Genomic DNA, 24,612 nt, shown 5'->3' on the forward strand with positions numbered 1-24,612 from the left:
AACATTAATCTGTATCCACCGACCTTTACTGTATACTTACTACATAAGGCTCTGAGCATACAGAGATTTAAACACAAGCAAGACAATGTTCCTATCCCTGCATTCACAGCTGAGAGAGGGAGATGCTAGAGGGAGGTGTCCCAGTCGAGCAGTGCTAGAGAGGGAGCCAACGGTGTTCTGGGAGCACCGCCCCACCCCACTGCATGACCCTGAGGAACCACAAGCCCTGACTCCCAGTGGGGGGACCCAAACCTGTGTGACATATGCTCTGCCCTCAGAGGCACAGCCTTGTCCACTTACAGGAGACAAGGGTTCCGCACTGACCCCCGACGGAAAATCGAACCGCAGCGTTTCTTTATGCCGGGCAGGTGAGGATTCTGCTTCAAAAGTAGTCACCTACACAGAAGCTTAAAACTAAAATTCTTCCATTTTTAAACTGACATAACTAGTTTCTATTTTTTAAACTGAGATATAACATTAGTTTCAGGTGTACAGCATACGGATTCGATATTCTCCTATGTTGCAAAATGATCACCGCAATAAGTCAACATCCATCCAGTCACAGATATTTTTTCTTGTGATGAGAACTTTGAAAATCTACTCTCTCAGCAACTGTCAAACATGCAATACAGCACTGTCAGCTACAGTCGCCATGCTGTTCACGACATCCCCATGACTCACTTGTGTTTTAACTAGAAGCCTGTAGCTTCAGAGTCCCTTCACTCATTTCACCTACCGCCCACCCCCGCCTCTGACAACCAGTTAAAACCATTTCTGGGGACTTCCCTGGTGGTCCAGTGGTTAAGACTCCGAGCTCCCAATGCAGGGGGCCCGGGGTCGATCCCTGGTCAGGGAACTAGATCCCGCATGCGTGCCGCAACTAAGACCCAGAGCAGCCGAAACAAAACAAAAACTAGATAACGTCAATTAAATTTTAATTAAAAAAAAAATTTCTGAAAAGTCTCTAAGGTCTCTACTCGAGGTGCTCCCGGTGCCTGAGGGCTTGGGCTGAAGAGTTTCTGTCTGAAGGGAGAGAAGGAGGACGGCACAACAGAATTAATTTTATACCCGTGGGGAGGGGAGTTGAGGAACTGGGGGACAAGCATGACAGCCCCCAGTTTGCAGGTGAAGGGACTGGGGGCTCAGTTTCCAGAAGTCTCCTTTGTCTCCAGTTACAAACAAATGCAAAGGCTTCAAGGGCCTGGGAAGCCCCTCTGTCTTCGGGCCTACGGGCTGGGCCGGCGGGGCAGCGCTTCTTCCTTTTTTATTTACGAAGGCTGCTGACAAAGGTGAAAGGCAGAGGGAGGCGCTCTGTGAAAGCAGAGACTGAAATATTGATGAGGGACAGTAATTGCACGTCCCGAGACAGGAGGACAGGCCAGGCCGCTGCCCTGCTGGGGAAAGGTTCTCCGGGCTCATCAAAGCACTCAGCTCAGCTCTGGGCCTCAGTATCAGCCGTCCTCACCCCTGAAACGCCCTCTACATCCTCCCCCAAGTCAAGACCCCCTCCCCCACGAAGCCTCCTCTGATTGCCGCAGCCTGCACTGGTTCAGAATCACAGAAACCTCGGAATGTTAGAGCCGGAATGTTAGAGCCCGAAGGCACCTTTCAGATGAACCAGGCCAGGTCCCACATTCTCTGGGAGATGAATCCGAGGTCCACGAGGTGGAGTGGCCAGGCTTCCACGCCTCTCTCGCATGCTTTTCCTCCCGTCGTGCTCTCTGCTCCTTCAAGGGCAAGTCCACCCTCCTCGACTAACTCCTTCAAATCACTCAACAGACACTCCCTCCTCTCCTGCCCTTTGCCTTCAAGATCGAGCCCTGCCCACTTGGCCACCTTAATTCCCAGTCACCCCCCGCCCCTCCTCTCTCACCCTTCCATCCACGCCTGGGTTCAGGCCCTGCTCGTCTCTCCCTGAGGGGTTTTACAGAAGACTCGTGATGGCCCCAGATCACACTCTTCTTGTCCTCGTCCCATGCATCCTCCTTCCGGCGCTCACCACGCCCACCTGACCATCCACACTCACACTCCACGCCCCCCACCCTGCCCAGTGCCTAGTCCAGAACTAAGTCCAAAGTCCTCAGCAGGGTCCAAAAGCCCTCGTGAACTGGACTCTCCAGCTTCAGGCGTCCCAGCTATGCGTGAGCCCTACCCCCCGCTTTCTGCCTATTCTCGCCTTAAAGGTATCCCCACAATTGTGGGTTCAGCTGTGTCCCCCAAAAAGATCGGTCCAAATCCTAACCGCCAGGTGCCTATCTGTGAATGTGACCTGACTTATAAGCCCTTTTTGCATCCCTCTTATGATCTTTTCGCTGGGGGCAATGGAAAGGGGGGGTGGGCTTTGAAATCAAACCTGGCTCCCAGTCTCAGCTCCATCACTTCCCAGCTGAGTCACCTGGGCCAGGTCCCTTGAGCTCTCGGAGCCTCAGTTTCCTTCTGTAAAATGGGGCACCACGTCATCCCCGGTATTATTGATAATGTACGTAACTATCTTGCATAGACAGAAGAGTCAGGAAAGCCTCAGCTGGTATTACTACCATTCCTATTCCTGGGAGGTCTTTCTTGTCCTTCCAGAGCTCATCCCAGGATTGCATTCCACCTCTGTCAAGTGTTCCAAGGTCTGCCTCTGGGAGCACTTCCCCCACTCCCTGGCTCAGTAACCCCTTCTCCAAGAGGGCAGGGCTCCTCTCCCGCCCCTCGGGCTGTGAGAGGGCCCAGAGCCCCTGCCCAGGGAGCAGCAGGGAGGCTGGACCTCCCCGGAGACTTCCTTTGTGAGCCAGCCAAGCACCCAACCTGTTGCTTTTAAGGACAGTCCCCCTGCGGGCTCCATCTGCCTCGGGGAGGAGCTGTTTAATGGAGGAGAGTTGGCTCCTGGGAAGACAATGCATTTTAACGATTCTGGACACAGCAATCAGACAGAAGTCTACCTATCAGGCAAGGTCAGGAGGGGCTTCAAAATCATGCAGCCCAACCTCCACCGGGGCCCAGGGCGGCTGGGCTGTGGTCCCACAGCTGGTTAGTAGCAGTCAGTCCCTAAACCAGGACCCACTGTGGCTCTGAGTCCTGAGACTCTGAGCAATGTCTTTTATACAAGTTAAAAATATGCAGAGGAAGACAGGAAGTGAGGGGGAAAGAGGAAAAGGGAAAGGTATGTGCCTCTAGTCTAGAAAACCAGCAAGACTTCTCCCTGGGTTATTCTAGGTTCGTGGAATTTAACCCACAAGTCTAAAAAGTGAAAACCCTATTACCAAAATACATTTCCTGCTCCTGGGGTCAAGTCCTCCTTACCCTACTAATCTGCACTGCCCATGCTTCCCACTCTTCCCAGAGGTACTCCTTTCTGGGGGTGGGGGGCGGCCTCCAGAAAAAGGGAGGGACGATGACCCTGACGTAGTGAGATCAAAGGAACAGGGTCCCCTGGCCTCCTCCGGGGAGCAAGCCACAAGGTGAGCAGAACCTCAGTTACTACCCCTCCCTGATGTGGCTGGGATGGGAATTTCCTAGGCTACGTGCTTGGCATTTACCAAACACACTGAGGGTGAACCTGAGAAGGCCCCATAGTGACACTGAACAGTTGAATAAACAAAGGAATGATGACTGAGTAGCGCCAATGAATGAAATAGACAGTTCTGATCACAAGCATGGAAACTGGTTTTCCAATAACTCAGTAACTCGCCTCCCCACCCACCCCAGTGCAGCCTCAGGTCCCTCTTTCCCGTAATTCTGGATGGGAGAATGATGCCAATGTCATTAACTGGCTCAGGGTCTACAGTTCTGGGCTTGGCGCAAACCACTGTGAACGCTAAGAGAACCACACGGGGCCAGCAGAAGAGGGCCCTCCGAGGGCAGCTGGTGCAAATGGTTCCAACCTGATTTTAAGTCATGGAAGTCTCTGTTCAAAGAAAACCTTGGACAGAAGAGCCAATCTTGAACACAGGTTGAAGCCAAGCTGCTCTGATGAGGAGGGAATGTACACCTCCCAACTCCTCTATCCTCCCCACCGGCCCCTGAGATGCCTCTGTGGAGTCCCAGCTTCCCTGGCACCCATGTGAAAATGCCTCAGCTCACTATGTGCTGCAGAGGAAATGGAAGGCTAGGGCGAGGGACATACCCTCGCTCGTTGCCAGGAGCAGTGACGCCAGCACCAGAGCCCACGCGTCCTCGCTCCCAGTCTTGTTTCCTCTTGTTGCCTTTGGTGGAGAGACTCTAAGATGACCACCAGTGATCCCCAAATCCTGACAGTCACAGCCTTGTGTAATCTCCCTTCCCCCCTGAGTAGGGCTATCCTAGCAACTTCCTACTAATTAACAGAATACAGTAAAAATGTCACTTGTGTGATTATGTCACACAAAATTACAACTTCTATTTGGCCATCACTCTCTCCCTTGATGGCTCTTGATGGAGCAAGTTGCCACACTGTGAGCTGCCCAATGGAGATGCCCGCTGGCAAGGAACTGAGGGAGGCCTCCAACCAACAGATGGAAGGAACTGAGGCCCTGAATCCAACAGCCTGCAACCATGTGAGCTTGGACGTGGATCCTTCCCCAGTTGTGTCTTCTGATGACACCACAGCCCTAACTGGCATCTTCACCATGACCTGAAAGAGACCCTGAAGCAGAAGACCCATCTAAGCCATGCCCATACTCCCGACCCACAGGAACTGGGAGCTAATAAATGGGTGTTGTTTTAAGCTGCTGAATTTGCGACAACTGGTTACACAGCACTGGTATCTAATACACTGCCCTAAAGAATTACTACTCGCCTTTTGAAAGAGAGCTCAAAGGGCACTCTGAAAAGTGAAAACTCAGGCTTTCCCTGCATAACCACCACCTTCACCATTTTCATCATCATAACTGGTATTGCATTGCTTCAGGGTCTACTCTATGCCAGGTACTGGGGTTTTAGTGTTTTATATCTATTATCTCTTTTAATCCTACGACAAATGTATGTGGGAGATACTGCTACTTAAGCTCATTTTACTGATGAGAAACTGAGGCCCCGAGAGATTTTTTTAAAGACACACTACTTTATACCGATAACTCTTTCCCTACACTCTTTCTTAACACCACAGACACAACTAGTTACTGACTTTTCCATCTCTCCATCTAGCCAGTGGGATCCTTAAAGACGGCACTTCTGATCTTTCATGCAACAAATTTTACTGAGCATCTACTATATGCCAGGCATTCTGCTAGCACAGCTGAGGATGGGAGGACGAGACAGGAGTCAACAGAACAGCCAAGTGCACGTGCTTGGCTCTCCTAGAGCTCATTTTCTCATGGAGACAGACAGAAAAGACACATGAAACAAGATAATCTCAGAGAAATGTACGAGGTAAATTAGAGATGGGAAGCTACTTTAGATTTGGGCCATCAAGGGAAACAAGTCTCTCCAAGGTGGTGACACTGCTGCTGAGACTTGAATGAAAGGAAGAAGACAGCCAGGCAGAGACCCAGGGAAGGAGCATCTGGGTGCGTGGGTGGGAAAGTAAGACACCGAGGCGGGAAGAAGCTTGTTTTCACCTGTCATATGTCACCAAAATGACACAGAGCTTTGGCCTTGCGAGTCAGGTGTGGGGCCTGCACCAGCATCAACCAGGAGCTTGTTAGAGATGCAGAATCTCAGCCCAACCCCAGACCGACTGAATCAGACCTACTGAGTCAGGATCTGCATTTTAACAAGATAACCCGGTAAGCTGACTGCACATGAAAATTGGAGAAACTGGTCTACAGCACTCGAAAAATGATTGTTGACTGAATAAATGCCCTGCAGATCAAGTTTCTGACTCCACCTGTACCCATAACAGCACCCAGACAGCCTCCCCATCCCAAACACCAGGGAGCGTGTCCATTTCACACCCCATGAAGCAGACCAACTGACAGCTGTCATCAGAGCGTGGAAGGCGACCACCAACCCACGTCAGGATCAAATCACCCAACGGCTGTCCACATGCAAGTCTTCCACAGCCTCAGTCCCCCTCCACCTCCCACTGCTTCCCCACAGCCTCAAATGAAGCTCCACATCCCATAACTCACCTGCAAATAGCTATCAAACCCACACGGCCGGGTTAAAAATACTCTTCACACTCATGAAGCCTCCCCACTGTTAAATCACCTGCAAATCACTCTGTTAAATCAGCTGTAATTAGCAAAAGACGTTAATCCAGCCTTTTCACAGAGACGGCACCCATCTAAGTTACAGTGGCACAGAGTAAGCCAGAAAAGAGGGGGTGAGGTTACGTTATTTCTTCTTGCAAGACCTCAAAGTGATTGAAACCGGATGGTTCCAGCAGCATGAGGAGGGCTTTTGTCGCTTGAAGCTGAACTACTCCTAACAATCTATAACCAATGCATGTGTACAAAAGCAAGTAGACACAAGGTGCAAGACCAGCCAACCTCCATGCACCCCACCCCACGGAACTGTGCTGTCAGCATGTGAACATTTTAACACTGAATGTGTAGGTCTATGAGGCATCAGCCGCGACCCCAGTGTACCTCCTCTGGGTCTTCATGTGAAAACAGATTCGTGCAGTGTGCAACTGTGTGTTAATTTTTCCTGTTGGAAGTCTATCAAGGAAATCACATGTATAAAACTGGAAACTGCTTTCCTTTCTTCATAGAGCCATCCCCCATCCGGAAGGAAAAGCCAGTGAATCCCAACCCACACTTCAAGATGGTAGAGTAGGTTGCCTTTGAAATAAGACCGAAGCCTGAAAATTGCAGAGAACTAAACTACCATACGTGTCAAGTCGTCAGCACTCACCTTATTTTCCTCTTTCTCTATTAGAAGGATGAAGGAAATAAGAGAAGGAATGTCTTAGCGAAGTCCTAGGCAGAAAGTTAAATGGTGGCCAACCGGCCGGCCAACACAAAACACACTAACACCATCGCATCGGAAGTTCCGGCGGCCCACCATCCAGACAAGAGCAGTGACATCATTAAAGATTAAAGCGGCCTGAAGATGTTCTCTGCGTCCACACCCCTTGATTAGCCACATCACCATCAACGGGACAAGAAGGGAGGGTCTACTGTCCCCTTTTCATTCCCCACTCTCAGCTCAATTGGGGAAGGGTCTTGTAGCATAATAACGCACTGACATTTGCAATGCAGTGTCATCCATATTGGCAAGAAAGAGGCTTCCACTCCATCTAAGACCCCCCCCAAAGAGCAGGGGAAGTAGAGCAGGGAGGGCAGAGCAGGCAAACAATGGCCCACAGACCAAACCCTTCCTGCTGCCTGTTTTGGTAAATACATAGTTTTACTGAAAGACTGCCACACCCATTCATTCACTTATCACCTATGGATGGCTTCTGCTCTGTAACTGCACAGTTGAGAAGTTGTGACAGACACCATATGGTTCACAAAGCCTAAGATGATGTTCAATACCTGGACCTTCAAGAAGTTAGCCAGCCTCTGCTTTAGAAGAACGAGGCAATCTGCATAGCAGGGTAAAAGTACAACGTATTTTCCATTCTGCTTAAAGAAAGGTCAAAATAGTTGGCAGATGACCAACTCCCCAGATCCTGACGTCTAATTTATAGGAATTCTGCCTTTATAACACAACAGGATGGACCTCATGAGAGGACGCCAGCCAATCCAGGAAAAACACTATAAATAACAAAGAACCAACACTGCTCCTCTGCTGTGGCTGTAGGTTCAACAATGGAAAAGCCCCAAAGACTGCACCTCCTCCAAGGTTCCCCTGGAACAAAGGGGTCAGGTAGGGATCAACCCTGACTCCCAGTGTACAGTCTGCAGGCTGCTGAGAAATCACAGCCTCTTTGAACTCTGCTCTTCTAGACGTTTCTTCCAACGGAAGTTAGTCCTCATTTCAAAGCACGGTCTGGTGATACCTCACTGTAGTTCTGACTTGCATTTCTCTAATTATTAGTAATGCTGAGCATCTTTTCATGTGCCTCTTGGCCATCTGTAGGCCTTCCTTGGTGAAATGTCTGTTTAAGTCTTTTGCCCATATTTTTAACAGGATTGTTTGTTTCTTTGATATGAGTTATCTGTAGTGAGGTGGATGGACTTAAAAGTCTGTCATACAGAATGAAGTAAGTCAGAAAGAAAAACAGATCTACCAGAGGGCAGACAAGCAGAAGTAAGAAGAACACCAATTCTGAAGCCTGTTGAATGAAAACCACATTCACATAAAGACAGACAAAATGAAAAGGCAGAGGACTATGTACCAGATAAAGGAACAAGATAAAACCCCAGAAAAACAACTAAATGAAGTGGAGATAGGCAACCTTCCAGAAAAGGAATTCAGAATAATGATAGTGAAGATGATCCAGGACCTCGGAAAAAGAATGGAGGCAAAGGTCGAGAAGATGCAAGAAATGTTTAACAAAGACCTAGAAGAATTAAAGAACACACACACAGAGATGAACAATACAATAACTGAAAGGAAAAATACACTAGAAGGAGTCAATAGCAGAATAACTGAGGCAGAAGAACGGATAAGTCACATGGAAGACAGAATGGTGGAATTCACTGCTGTGGAACAGAATAAAGAAAAAAGAATGAAAAGAAATGAAGACAGCCTAAGAGACCTCTGGGACAACATTAAACACAGCAACATTCACATTATACGGTCCCAAAAGGAGAAGAGAGAGAGTAAGGACCTGAGAAAATATTTGAAGAGATTATAGTTGAAAACTTCCCTAACATGGGAAAGGAAATAGCCACCCAAATCCAGGAAGTGCAGACAGTCCCAGGCAGGATAACCCAAGGAGAAACACGCCAAGACACATAGTAATCAAACTGACAAAAATTAAAGACAAAGAAAAACTACTGAAAGCAACAAGGGAAAAAAAAGACAGATAACATACAAGGGAACTCCTATAAGGTTAACAGCTGATTTCTCAGCAGAAACTCTACAAGCCAGAAGGGAGTGGCATGATATATTTAAAGTGAAGAAAGGGAAGAACCTACAACCAAGATTACTCTACCCAGCAAGGATCTTATTCAGATTCGATGGAGAAATCAAAAGCTTTACAGACAAGCAAAAAGCTAAGAGAATTCAGCACCACCAAACCAGCTCTACAACAAATGCTAAAGGAATTTCTCTAAGTGGGAAACACAGGAGAAGAAAAAGACCTGCAAAAACAAAACTACAACAATTAACAAAACAGTAATAGGAACATACATATCGATAATTACCTTAAACATGAATGGATTAAATGCTCCAACCAAAAGACACAGGCTCACTGAATGGATACAGAAACAAGACCCAGATATATGCTGTCTACAAGAAACCCACTTCAGACCTAGGGACACATACAGACTGACAGTGAGGGGATGGAAAAAGATATTGCATGCAAATGGAAATCAAAAGAAAGCTGGAGCAGCAATACTCATATCAGATAAAATAAACTTTAAAATAAAGAATGTTACAAGAGACAAGAAAGGACACTACATAATGATCAAGGATCAAACCAAGAAGAAGATACTACAATTATAAATATATATACACCCAACATAGGAGCACCTCAATACACAAGGCAAATGCTAACAGCTATAAAAAAGCAAATAAAAAGTAACACAGTAATAGTGGGGGACTTTAACATCTCACTTATACTAATGGACAGATCATCCAGACAGAAAATTAATAAGGAAACAAGCTTTAAATGACACAATAGGCCAGATAGATTTAATTGATATTTATAGGATATTCCATCCGAAAACAGTAGATTACACTTTCTTCTCAAGTGCACAGGGAACATTCTCCAGGGTAGATCATATCTTGGGTTACAAATCAAGCCTCAGTAAATTTAAGAAGATTGAAATCATATCAAGCATCTTTTCCGACTACAACACTATGAGATTAGAAATCCATTACAGGGTAAAATATGTAAAAATCACAAACACATGGAGGCTAAACAATACGTTACTAAATAACCAAGAGATCACTAAAGAATCAAAAAGGAAATCAAAAAATACCTAGAGACAAATGACAATGAAAACACGATGGTCCAAAACCTATGGGATGCAGCAAAAGCAGTTCTAAACGGGAATTTTATAGCAATACAATCCTACCTCAAGAAACAAGAAAAATCTCAAATAAACAATCTAAACTTACACCTAAAAGGAACTAGGGAAAGAAGAACAAACAAAATCCAAAGTTAGCAGAAGGAAAGAAATCATAAAGATCAGAGCAGAAATAAATGAAATAGAAACAAAGAAAACAATAGCAAAGATCAATAAAACTAAAAGCTGGTTCTTTGAGAAGATAAACAAAATTGACAAACCTTTAGCCAGACTCATCAAGAAAAAGAGGGAGAGGACTCAAATCAATAAAATTAGAAATGAAAAAAGGAGACGTTACAACAGAAACTGCAGAAATATAAAGCATCCTAAGAGACTATGACAAGCAACTCTATGCCAATAAAATGGACAACCTCGAAGAAATGGACAAATTCGTAGAAAGGTATAACCTTCCAAGACTGAACCAGGAAGAAACAGAAAATATGAACAGACCAATCACAAGTAATGAAATTGAAACTGTGATTAAAAATCTCCCAACAAACAAAAGTCCAGGACCAGATGGCTTCACAGGTGAATTCTATCAAACATTTAGAGAACAGCTGACACCCATCCTTCTCAAACTCTCAAAAAAATTGCAGAGGAAGGAACACTCCCAAACTCATTCTACGAGGCCACCATCACCCTGATACCAAAACCAGACAAAGATACTACAAAAAGAAGAAAATTACAGACCACTATCACTGATGAATATAGATGCAAAAATCCTCAACAAAATACCAGCAAACAGAAACCAACAGGATCATACACTATGATCAAGTGGGATTTATCCCAGGGATGCAAGGATTCTTCAATATACACAAATCAATCAATGTGATACACCATACTGACAAACTGAAGAATAAAAACCATGTGATCATCTCAATAGATGCAGAAAAAGGTTTCGACAAAATTCAACACCCATTTATAATAAAAACTCTCCAGAAAGTGGGCATAGAGGGAACCTATCTCAACATAATAAAGGCCATATGAAAAACCCACAGCAAAAATCATTCTCAATGGTGAAAACCTGAAAGCATTTCCTCTAAGATCAGGAACAAGACAAGGATGTCCACTCTCACCACTCTTATTCGACATAGTTTTGGAAGTCCTAGCCATGGCAATCAGGGAAGAAAAAGAAATAAAAGGAACCCAAATTGGAAAAGAAAAAGTAAAACTGTCACTGTTTCCAGATGACATGATACTATACGTAGGTAATCCTAAAGATGCCACCAGAAAACTACTAGAGCTAATCAATGAATTTGGTAAAGTTGCAGGATACAAAATTAATGCACAGAAATCTCTTGCATTCCTATACACTAACAACAAAAGATCAGAAAGAAATTAAGGAAACAATCCCACTCACCATTGCAACAAAAAGAATAAAATACCTAGGAATAATCCTACCTAAGGATGTAAAAGAAAACTGTATTTTCTGTACTCAGAAAACTATAAGACACTGATGAAAGAAATCAAAGATGACACAAACAGATAGAGAGATATACCATGTTCTTGGATTGGAAGAATCAATATTGTGAAAATGACTATACTACCCAAAGCAATCTACAGATTCAATGCATCCCTATCAAATTACCAATGGCATTTTTTACAGAACTAGAACAAAAAATCTTAAAATTTGTAGGGAGACACAAAAGACCCCGAATAGCCAAAGCAGTCTTGAGGGAAAAAAAAAAACAGAGCTGGAGGAATCAGACTCCCTGACTTCAGACTATACTACAAAGCTACAGTAATCAAGACAATATGGTACTGGCACAAAAACAGAAATATAGATCAATGGAACAGGATAGAAAGCCCAGATATAAACACACGCACCTATGGTCAACTAATCTGTGACAAAGGAGGCAAGGATATACAGTGGAGAAAAGACAGACTCTTCAATAAGTGGTGCTGGGAAAACTGGACACCTACATGTAAACAAATGAAATTAGAACACTCCTTAACACCATATACAAAAATAATCTCAAAATGGATTAAAGACCTAAATGTAAGACCGGACACTATAAAACTCTTAGAGGAAAACATAGAAAGAACACTCTTTGACATAAATCATAGCAAGATCTTTTTTGACCCATCTCCTTGAGTAATGGAAATTAAAAAAATAAACAAATGGGACCTAATGAAACTTAAAAGCTTTTACACAGCAAAGGAAAATATAAACAAAACGAAAAGACAACCCTAGAATGGGAGAAAATATTTGCAAATGAATCAATGGACAAAGGATTAATCTCCAAAATATATAAACAGCCCATGCAGCTCAAAGAACCCAATCAAAAAATGGGCAGAAAACCTAAATAGACATTTCTCCAAAGAAGACATATAGATGGCCAAGAAGCACATGAAAAGCTGCTCAACATCACTAATTATTAGAGAAATACATATCAAAACTACAATGAGGTACCACCTCACACCAGTCAGAATGGTCATCATCAGAAAACCTACAAACAACAAATGCTGGAGAGGATGTGGAGAAAAGGGAACACTCTTGCACTGCTGGTGGGAATGTGAATTGGTTCAGCCACTATGGAGAACAGTATGGAGGTTCTTTAAAAAACTAAAAATAGAACTACCATATGACCCAGCAATCGCACTATTGGGCATATTCCCAAAGAAAACCATAATTCAAAAAGACACATGCACCCCAATGTTCACTGCAGCACTATTTACAATAGCCAGGTCATGGAAGCAACCTAAATGTCCAATGACAGACGAATGAATAAAGAAGATGTGGTACATATATACAATGGAATATTACTCAGCCATAAAAAGGAATGAAATTGGGTCATTTATAGATACGTGGATGGACCTAGAGACTTGTCATACAGAGTGAAGTAAGTCAGAAAGAGAAAAACAAATACTGTATGCTTATGCATATATGTGGACTCTTAAAAAAAAATGGTACTGATGAACCTAGTTACAGGGCAGGAATAAAGATGTAGACATAGAGAATGGACTTGAGGACACGGAGGGGGCTGGAGCTGGGGCGAAGTGAGGGTAGCATCGACATATATACACTACCGAATGTAAAATAGATAGCTAGTGGGAAGCAGCCTCATAGCAAAGGGAGATCAGCTTGGTGCTTTGCGATGACCTAGAGGGGTGGGAGAGGGAGAATGGGAAGAAGCCTCAAGAGGGAGGCGATACAGGGACATATGTATGCATATGGCTGACTCACTTTGTTGTACAACAGAAACTAACACAGTATTGTGAAGCAATTATACTCCAATAAAGATCTATTAAAAAAAAAAAGCACAGTCTGGTCTTTGAGCCCTTCATCATTCTCACGTTCACTAGATACACAGCAGAGCCTAAGCTCACAAGGAGTCCTCCAAGCAGAATCATTCATCTCCTCCCATCTCTTCCCTCCCCGCCTTTGCTCACCCTCCGTGGGCCTCTGATGAGGTGGAACCGATAAATCACTTGTTTCTGTTTTTGTTTTTTTAAGAAACTGACACCTGGATATAAAATCTGCAAAAATCCTGAATACAGGAATATCCTTTAGTTCTTTCCTTTTTCCCCCCAACAATAACCCCAATGTTGGCATTTTCCTTTATAATATATTTTCTACCTTCCAGAGGACAGTGATAACTCTGGAGTCTGGTAGGAGCAGCCTGCCCAGAGAATATGTAAAGGAGGAAGCTGATCCCATAGGAAGGAATTCTGCAGTAGGAACCCCCATCATTCTCGCCACTTCGCTCTGGCCATAGCTGGTCCCCACCCCAAACCCATGCAGGACTTCACAGCCCAAATGAAATGCAGCAAGTCCGCGCATCAGACGCACTTGTTTTCTCTTCTGGATGTTTTACTGCAATCGTGTTTTGACGATCCACATGTATCTTTTTTCTTCCCACCTCACTCATCACTGGTGTTGGTACCTGTTTGGTTGAGAAAACCAACTGTTCTACTGTGAAGGACAAGGTCAGTTTATGATGTCTGGAGGAGTATCCAGAGATGGAGGAAGGGAGGGGAGAACTTTATAGTTCTGATGATAATGGAGCTAGTTAACTTTGCAGAAAAGGCAGTTTTGAAGTTTGAAAAATATCCCATTCTGCTGGGAAAGTCTTGCCTTTTGGACACTCTTGGTTGCCCATCTGAGAGCTGTCCCTTATCACTGACAGATGCCTACCTGTGTTCAGAGAGGCAAGCAGCCCACCTCTAGAGAATGACACATGAATGGTCTAAGCCATTTACAGCAGGGGTCCCCATCCCCGGGGCCTTGGACCAGTACTGGTCCACAGCCTGTTAGGAACAGGGCCGCACAGCAGGAGGTGAGTGGCAGGTGAGCGAGTGAAGCTTCATCCGCCGCCCCGCATCGCTCCCCATCGCTCGCATTACCGCCTGGACCATCGCCGCCCACCCCCGCCCCGTCCGTGGAAAAATTGTCTTCCACGAAACCGGTCCCTGGTGCCAAAAAGGTTGGGGACCGCTGATTTATAGCATTGCCCACTCCCCTGTGTTCTTTCTTCTTTGCCTCTCTTGTAGCTGGAAAAGATCGTGTGACCCGCTCAGGTCAAGGAGGAGAAAGATGACCCCTGGGAGGGACTCAGAGCAGAACCTGGCACAGAGTAAATCCTCAATCAATTTTAGGTGCTATTATTATTACCATTATTACTATTATCAATTTTAATAAAACCTTCCCTTCCCTTTTCTCTCTCCCTCCTTTTTCCCTCTGTCCCTCCAGTGGTGACCTGGGGCTGGTCTGTACCAGCTCACAAGAGCTGATCACAAGTGTCCCTCCCCATCATTGAGTTCAAGCTACACTGGTAGCTTGAAATCAGCCATGATGGAAATATTTACACCACGGAAACTGACGAATGCTACAAATCAGGACCTTTTTCCCCCAGAGAGCTAACAGTTAAACATTTACCAGCATACCACTTCAACCAGCCTCCTTCCAACCATCTATCTTCCTCATAAACCCCTCAGTACCTACTGTACGCAGGGTGTTATGTTAGATTCTCCTTGAGAACTCAAAGGTGATTACGTCATTGCCCTGCCTTCAGTGAATTTACAGTCTCCTAATACATTTGTATGAATTAAGATACATTTGGCTACAACTAACAGAAACCTCACCAGCAGTGGTTCATTCTTAAACGGAGAGAGTCCAGAGTCTGGAGGTAGGCATTGGTCTGGCTGCCCAGCAGGGTCATGAATGATCCCAACGTTATCAACTTTCCCCCTCATGCTCATCGCCTCATGTGTACGAGAGAGCTGCTGCAGTTCCAGGTATCGAGCCTATGTTCAAAAGCAAAAAGCAGGGGCAAGTGGCCTTTTTCTTTTTATCCAGGAAGAAAATCATTTAATCCTCAGAACAACTTCATGAGGTAGCTACTAGCACTATTCTCATTTTATAGATAGGGAAATTGACACCCCCAAAGATGAACTAATTTGCTCAAGGCCACACAGCCTGCATAGCCAGAGCATATATAAACCCAAACATTCTGACTCCAGAGCCTGTGCTGTGTCAGGTAGACCACTAGCTAGAGATGCTAGCACTTGGGAGCAAAAGCACACAATCTACTGCTTCGTTATCTGCCTTGGACTGTTCTCCATTGCTGCATGTATTTATCTTTCAGCCCAAGACTTTTTGTTGCTCAGGAATAGAAATCCTGTTTGCTCATTCCTCTATGATCCCCGCTCCCAATCATGAACATAATATCAGGCGCTTGCATTTGTTAACTGATATGCACCCATCTCAGCTCTAAGACTATCCAACCTGAACGGAAAATCTTGCTGTTCCAGGCGCCAGCAGGCCTGCGTTTGGCTCCTTCCTGGGCTAATCACCTACTTGAAAACCTTTAGACTTGGACTCCAATCCACTTGGCAATCAGACCATCCCCTTGGCCCATCTGCCTGTAACTGCACACCCCCTTTGCTGGGGCTGCATTCCTTTTTACAGATCTTACGACTTGTACTATTCCAACTACTCCCCCATCACAGAAAATTCCAACCCCACTGGCATCCCCACCACAAACTATTCTCCCTAGACACAGGAGAAAAAAAAATCAGTATTTGCTAGAGTGGCCAAAAGACTTGAGTCCTTTATTAGCAATAAATTTTTAAACAGAAAATGTAAGTTCTCTACTTGGTTGCTCTGGTGTCTCTATGACATATGGCAGCTTTAGAAATCCTGATCTGCAAAGAAAAGCATCTATCTGGTTTGGAAATCTAAGCACCGCTTAACTAGTGCTTTAGAGGATGTTGTTAGAAAAGGCACAGCCTGGGGCTGTATTTGTCATGGCAAGTTTGGGCTCAATCCCTGAGCAAGTGCCAACTGTCCAAAGGGAACAGGGCTAGTCTGATCACCACTTCTCTCTGGACTTTTTGTTTTGGTTTTGTCCAGGAGAGAAAAGAAGTGGTTGGACTGAAGCAGCTGTAGGGACTTGATGAGATAGAACTGTTCCCCATGCTAGAAAAAAAGGTCTCCAAGTGCTGCACTCGCCTCTTTCTTGGGTGGCCTTGCAATTCCTTTCTCAATATGCATTGAAGCAAAACCTGAGCTTTCTAAATGGGCACGCTGGGTGGCTCAGAGTATCCCCATCACGCTAATGCTAGCCAAGAAGACCTTGGGAAGGAAAGCTAACCGTTTCACTACCCCTGATCAATCAGAAATAATGAGAAGTAAAACAGATCACTTATAGTCCGATGACCTTGGGCAAGTCACATGTGGTTCCTCATCCCTAGGGAAGTGGGGAAGTTCAGGCTTGGGCTCTGGAGCCAGAAAACCTGGGTTCGAATCCCGGCTCTGTCACTTACCAAGTGTCATCTTGAACAAGTCACTTAACCTTGATGTGTCTCAGCATCCTGAGTTCTTGCATCTACCCTCAGAACACTGTTGAAAGGAGTAATCTGTAAATTTTACACACAAAGTACTTAGAAGAGAGCCTGACACATAGTTTAGTTCGTAATTAATGTTACTCATTATTATCTGCCTCCCTAGATCTTGGGAGAGCTATGCAAAAAATTCTATTTAGAACACTGAGTTTCCATTCAATAAATATTAGTTTCCCTCTCAAAAAAAAAAAAGAATATATTAATATCCATTTGTTCTATATTTAAGCCCAGGTTTCTAGATTTTCAATCAATCAACCAAGCGTGTACCCAGCAGACAAAGACAAGGACTGTTACTCTCAAAAACCTGACTCAGGGTGGTTTTTCTCCCTCTGCCCTTCATCGGAACACAGTCCGCATTCATTCAGCGAAGGAAACCTGGACCAGCTCCACAAAGCAACACTGACATGATGGATACATTCCAAGGGTCACAACACCGGAGCTCAGGAGAGCCGGGAGACCACCCCCTACCCTCGAGGGGCCAGTGGCTCACAGTCCTTACACCTCACATGCACAACACCGCAGAGAAGTTAAGAGGGCAATAAATGGATTTCTTTTTCCAATTTGTAACAAAATCTGCCTTGGTCCTTTTCTCCCTTTCACCCTGCGGGGTAACAGCAAGGATGCTCAGGCAGGATTTGTGCCTCTCTCCAGGGATTCCCGCTTTCCAGACAGACCATCCAGACAAGAAGGACCCTGTACCACTGCTGACACCTCCCACCTCTCAGAACAAGGATTCTGCATCCGGATCTAACAAACTGCACTTCCCCATGTTCCAGCCACAGGGCAAACTGACAGTGAACTTCTAAACCGCACGGCTGCTGTGAGAAGGCCAGCATCCACCCCATATAAACTTACTGTAGTGATTCACATGGGGTTGGAAAGCCCTTTAATATTATTTTGAGAAACCCAAAAGAAAGGACCTAATTTGTTATCTCCAGGGAAGGATTCTGACCACCACAGTTCATTGTTTCAGCTCAAACTTCTGATTTCTACAACAGCAGAACAAATTTTCTCCCCTTCCCTCCCCCCAAAAGCTGTCCATCTTTCCATGCTGACATGGGGCACATTCCCAACAGTTTACACTTTTCTCTAATATCCTTAACTCTGCTCATTACTTTCTGAGAAACTAGCCCAGAGAGGCTAGCTGGCCAACACCTTCTTCAGAATCGGAGGGTTCTTTTCAGAAATCCTCCATATGGACATTCTTTTCATACTTCTTAACTGGTGCCCCTAGTAAGTGAAGGGAAGATCAAAAATCAGCCCAGGTGAGTGTAATCTGTAGGTTACTAGAGTGGGAGAGGGAGAGGTGGGGGGGGCGGGGAGGAAAGGGGAAGTATCAGATGACTTTGGTGATTGTCACTGTGCATCTCAGAAGGCCACACACAGATAAAGGACATCAGGCAGGATTCAACCAAATTACTAATTTCCCTCAATTTACACTTCTGGGCTCCTGCAAGACTGGGCCAATTCCAGAGGAGGAAGGAGGGAAGGGAGGGTAGGGGGAAAGGCCACATTCCTCTGGAGAAAAATTTTAAAGGCATCGAAGGCTGGAAGAGACCACCACGCCCCTCCCCACCATCCAGGAACAAATGAAAAAACATGAACCATGACATACTGAGAAAAACACCTGTCCCACTCACGTAAAAACTGAAACACAGGGTTTCCCTCGTGGCGCAGTGGTTGAGAGTCTGCCTGCCGATGCAGGGGACACGGGTTCGTGCCCCGGTCCGGGAGGATCCCACGTGCCACGGAGTGGCTGGGCCCGTGAGCCATGGCCGCTGAGCCTGCGCGTCCAGAGCCTGTGCTCCGCAACGGGAGAGGCCACAGCAGTGAGAGGCCAGCGTACCGCAAAAAAAACAAAACAAAACTGAAACACAGAGTCATCCTCCCCTGCCCAGTCCTCTGTCCCTGAGGACCTCTCAGAGGCTGAGTGCCATCGTCAACTGTTCTATAAGGCAATGACCCTTCCATGGCCCCAAAATGTTAGGTGAACTTACATGTCCCTGGACCACCCTCACTGCCACTGGATCTGAGGGGTGAATTTATTTTTTGAATAAGTAATGAAGCCGCACCATACCCGAAAATTCCAAAAGGCATGAAAGGATGGATACCTGTGATGAAAATACGTCTTCCCTCCTCCCCCACACCCGCCCTAGGCAACCACGGTCTGTTCGAAAGAACTCACAGAACATACACGCTGTGCCAGAACACTGTGCTTCCAGGCCCTGACCCGTTGTATATAATCACTGGACCAGTTTCCTGTGTGTCCTCCCCAAAAGGCAAGTGGGTACATGTGCTGGTATGTGTGGAATATTTCTTTACATACCCTGGTAAAGCAGACCTAATATAAAATTTACCATTTTAATCGTTTTAAAGTTCAGGGCATTTAAGCACATCCACATTGTTGTGCAACCACAGCCAACCATCTGCAGACCCTTCTCAACTTCCCAAAGAGAAACCGTCCCTATTAAACACTAACTCCCCGTTTCCTCTTCCTCCCCCAAGCCCCAGGCAGCCAACATTCTGTGCTCTGTCTCTATGAGTCTGGCTACTCTAGGTACTTCACATAAGGGGAATCATACGGTATCTGTCCTTTTGTAACCGACATTTCATTTATCGGAATATCTTCAAGGTTCATCCATGCTGTAGCATGTGTCAGAATTTCCTTCCTCTTAAAGGGTAATAATACTCCATTACACACAGATACACCACATTTTGCTTATCCATTCATTGGTCAATGGACATTTGGGTTGTTTCCAGTATTTGGCTGTTGTATATACTGCTGCTATAAATATTGGTGTACAAATATCTGTTTGAATCCCTGCTTTCAATTCTTCTGAGTATATGCCCAGACGTGAACTCCACTGGTAATTCTACATCAAAGTTTTGAGGTTCCGCCATACTGTTTTCCATGGCAGCTGCATGTGGATTATTTTAAGACAAATGTTAGTATATTCTCCACGATGTTCTATACTACCATTTTAAAATGCAGTCCTCACTTTTCTCATTAAGGAAAAATGAAATTACTTGTTATCCCAACTTGATCCTTCACATCCAAGGTCTTGAATAACAGACGTAAGAATTGCTAGGAAGTAAAATGCATTATTATCCAATGATTACTTACGGTCTAATAACAACAGGTTGTCTGGTGGTCTTTACTCCTAAGATACTTCTTTCCCTTCAGATTAGCTATCCTGAAATAACTTTCACTGCCCTTTTCTCAGCTGTTTTCCCAATTCCCCCAGGAAATGGAACAAAGAGGAAGAGCGTCTCCAAAATATTGAGCACATGCATTCTGAGTAAATACCCCATCCTCAACAGAGGGATTCAAAAGGAAGAGGCAATGGCCAAAATTCTATTTCAGAACACCCACTGGGCCAGCATGGAAATTTTTTAAATGTTAAAGAGAACTGCCGCATAAATGTCAGACAAGGAGGTTTAAGAAATCAAGGAGAGAACACTACCATTATTTTTGTTTCAGGGAAAAGAAAGAACTGCCCAGAGCTTATATGTAAGCTGAACATGGACCACTTTTTTTTTTTTTAACATCTTTATTGGAGTATAATTGCTTTGCAATGTTGTGTTAGTTTCTGCTGTATAACAAAGTGAATCAGCTATATGTATACATATATCCCCATATCCCCTCCCTCTTGCGTCTTTCTCCCACCCTCCCTATCCCACCCCTCTAGGTGGTCACAAAGCACCAAGCTGATCTCTGTGCCATGCAGCTGCTCCCCACTAGCTACTTTACATTTGGTAGTGTATATATATCTATACTACTCTCTCACTTCGTCCCAGCTTACCCTTTCCCTCCCCGTGTCCTCAAGTCCATTCTCTACGTTGGCGTCTTTATTCCTGTCCTGCCCCTAGGTTCGTCAGAACCTTTTTTTCTTTTAGATCCCATATACATGCATTAGCATATGGTATTTGTTTTTCTCTTTCTGACTTACTTCACTCTATATGACAGACTCTAGGTCCATCCACCTCACTACAAATAACGCAATTTCGTTTCTTTTCATGTCTGAGTAACATTCCATTGTATATATGTGCCACATCTTCTTTATCCATTCATCTGTCAGTGGACACTTAGGTTGCTTCCATGTCCTGGCTATTGTAAATAGTGCTGCAATGAACACTGTGGTACATGACTCTTTTTGAATTATGGTTTTCCCAGGGTATATGCCCAGTAGTGGGATTGCTGGGTCGTATGGTAGTTCTATTTTTAGTTTTTTAAGGAACCTCCATACTGTTCTCCAAAGTGGCTGTATTAGTTTACATTCCCACCTGAACATGGACCACTTTGAGAATGGGAAGGGTCTTGCAGACACTGAGAAGAAACTCCCAAAAGGGATGTTAAGACAGATTGTCATTTAAGATGTTAACTTCTCAGCCTTGTGAGGAATCACTCTGTAGGTTGATACCACTCTGTGTACATCACCTTCAAGAGCTCTGGCATCTATAAAACAAAGCCAAAGACTCACAATTAATCACCAAAGGAGGACAGCACGACCAGGGCAGATGAAAACTTTTTAACTGTGCGTGCCTGTGTGTGTGTGTGTGTTTAAAACAAAACAAATCCGAAAAGTGCTGCTGGATATAATCCCAGAGCCTTTTCTTACTCTGAAAACATTCTGTGGAACAAAAATTTGTGTGTCTCACTTTGATCCTTGTTCTTAGAAGCTAGTGTATTGGATACTTCGGGGATGCCAGGTCTTCCTTTAAAAGTCATTCAGAAGCTCTGTCACTGGCTCTTTGCTTTTGCTCTCAAAACATGGCAGATGAAAAAGTATTCTTCTGCACTGATTTCAACCTTAACTCAGGAAGCAACATCTTAGAGGTAAGTTCAATTTCCATTCCACTGCTTCAGTCCAACACACACACGAATAGATAAGACCATGTTTCCAGGATGAAAACATGTGCCATTTTAGGGCATCAAAATTCTTCCTGGCCAACCGCAGGCCATCTGCAGCCCTTGTCTCCAATTCCCATTAGCTTTATAATTAGAGAGGATGGAGACTTAGCATTCCCAGACCAGACACTGTGGTTTACCCATTTGCAACTTTCCCCAAAAGGTCCTTGACATGTTGACATGTGAATTGTTTCTGATTTTCCTGAGGCATGAATCTGAGTCAAGAGCATCCAGGTGACAGTGGAAAAGGCCAGGAGTGTGGCCTCCGGTCACCTGGCGATGGCCTGGGGTTTCTTATCTCTTACATATTCTCTCTTCTTTTTATCCTTTCTTTGCAAAAATATGGCTCTCCCTGAAAAGCTGCCTGCCAGAGCTATTGATAGAAGCAAAGTTAAAATTTAAAAGTCTAGGAACTGATAGTCCTTAGCTTAAAAATAGTGACTTTCCCTAAATCTGAGATGCTACCTATCTATATTCCTCTTATGGATCTTAAATTGCAATAACATTTTAAAACATAGGTCACTTTAACGACAAGCTTTACTTATTAACGTTATTTGTGACCTTTACTCCTGTATTTAGATAACTGTTAAGAGTCTGAAAAGATAACTTTTTTCAGTTTATGCTTTACTATGTATTATGCTATTATGGCTGACAATTTTGGGGTATATGAGATGGTCTTGAGATACGTCCCTCCCGAACGACGCAGGTCCTGACTTGTCCCAGCTTCTCAGTCCCGTTGAGCTCCTCCACCTTCTTTATGAGTATCTTATAATTCCACTGGGCAGCCATCCTACTTTTAGGAGATGATCCCTACTTTAAATAGTTCATCTGTCGTCCCTAAACTGACACAGTTTTTCATCTGTGTTTCCCTACTTTTAATTCAGAAAACATGGCACTTGTATTTGTAATACATGCTAAATGCTAGGTTTGGTGCTTTACTTGCATTATCTTATCAAAGCTCTCAGGGAGGTACCAATATTATTATTATCTGCATTTTATGAAAGCAGAGACAGAGAAGGGAAATAACTTGCCCAAGGTCACACAGCGGGTAGGTGCTGGAGCCAGGAATAAATGCAGGGCTGTTCTGCTCCAAAGCCTAGACTCTCTGCTGTCACAGGAGGAAAGGGATACTGGAGTTATTGGCTCGTGTGGATAGCAGGGAAGGACAGTTAGCAAACACACAGATAAGTTTTTGCTCTCCAAATGCCATTGCCCAGCTCTGTAGTTTACTAGCTGTACAACCTGGGGCAATATTTCTCTGAGCACTACAATGCTCTGTGCCTCGCTTTTTTCATCTGTAAAATGAGGACAGTAATAGTGGCTGCTTTATAAGGTCAAAAAGTTAGCATGTGTTAAAGGCTAACACTGTGTCTGGCACTTAAGAAGTATGTGTAGGTGTGAGCTTCCATTGTCATTATTGTGAACTCCTTAGGCCTCCATTACTCAAAAATCAGCATTTCTCAAAATACAGACAGTAAAGAGTCCCAACGATGGATACCATAATACTGAACTGGGGTAATATTATATAATATATATAATATTATATAAGATAAAGTTATCAGGACTGCCATCTCTCACTCAAACCGAATTTTCCAAAGACCAAGGATTGGAAATCAGGAAATCCCAAATGTCAAGTAATCTGGCCAACTGACCTATAATGTTTATACAAATCAGCCATGTTTCTTTCCATAAAGGAAATTACAACCTAGTGGCGGAAAGAAATAGGGTGGATTTTAATAAGATGTGGGATGTAGAAAGTGCTGGATAAAGGTATTGGAACATACTCCTAAGTATAATGACTCCCTGTCAAAGAACACAGTATGGAAAGGCGGGTGAGCAGAGACAACTCTCTAATGGAGAAACTTGACAAACATTAGCTCGGCCAGGCGCTCAAGGTCAACATCCACAGTTACGTCATGTTGAGCGTACGTACCCTTGATATGATGTGAGGACAATGGCACTTTACCTCTGTGGTGTTCCTCCCCAAATCCCAAAACCCCAGTCAATTCATGAGAAAATCATCAGACAAATCCCAACTGAGGGGTATTCTGCAAAATATAGGTATGCCTCAAAATGGTCAGGGTCACCAAAAACAAGGCATGTCTGAGAACCTGTCACAGTCACATGCCTAAGAAGACGTGACAACTAAATGTAATGTGGTCTCATGAATGGGATCCTGGACCAGGAAAACAACATGAGGCAAAAACTAAGGAAATCGAAATAAAGTATGGACTTCAGTTAATGATAATGTACCGATGTAGGTTCATTGGTTATAACAAGTGTACCACATAATATAGGGGAAACTGGGTCGGGGGTCTACGGCAACTCTGTACTATCTTCACTATCCACACTGACTATTCTCTAAATCTAAAGCTACTCCAAAATTAAAAATGCCTTTAACAGGTTTTTTATTCAAGTATAGTTGATTTACAATATTGTGTTAAGTTCAGGTATACAGCAAAGTGGTTCAGCTATACATATATATATAGATATTCTTTTTTAATAATTCTTTTCCATTATAGTTTATTACAAGGTATTGAATATAGTTCCTTGTGCTGTACAGTAAATCCTTGTTATCTATTTCATATATGGTAGTGTGCATCTGTTAACCCCATACTCCCAATCTATCCCCCACCCCGTCCCCTTTGGAAACCATAAGTTTGTTTTCTATATCTGTGAGTCTGTTTCTGTTTTGTGAATAAGTTCATTTGTATTTATTATTTTTTAGATTCCACATATAAGTGGTATCATATGATATCTGTCTTTCTCTGTCTGACTTACTTCACTTAGTATGATCATCTCTAGGTCCATCCATGTTGCTGCAAA

At 44.2% G+C, this 24,612-nt stretch overlaps 1 protein-coding gene across 2 annotated transcripts in view; it reads right to left on the reverse strand.

Moving 5' to 3' along the window:
- The window catches only part of CHST11 (carbohydrate sulfotransferase 11), a 286,336-nt gene that overhangs the window by 184,392 nt on the left and 77,332 nt on the right, over window positions 1–24,612 (reverse strand). The gene's annotated exons all lie outside the window — the stretch shown is intronic.

This window comes from Stenella coeruleoalba (genome assembly GCF_951394435.1).
Source record: "Stenella coeruleoalba genome assembly, chromosome: 11".
Lineage (NCBI taxonomy): Eukaryota > Metazoa > Chordata > Mammalia > Artiodactyla > Delphinidae > Stenella > Stenella coeruleoalba.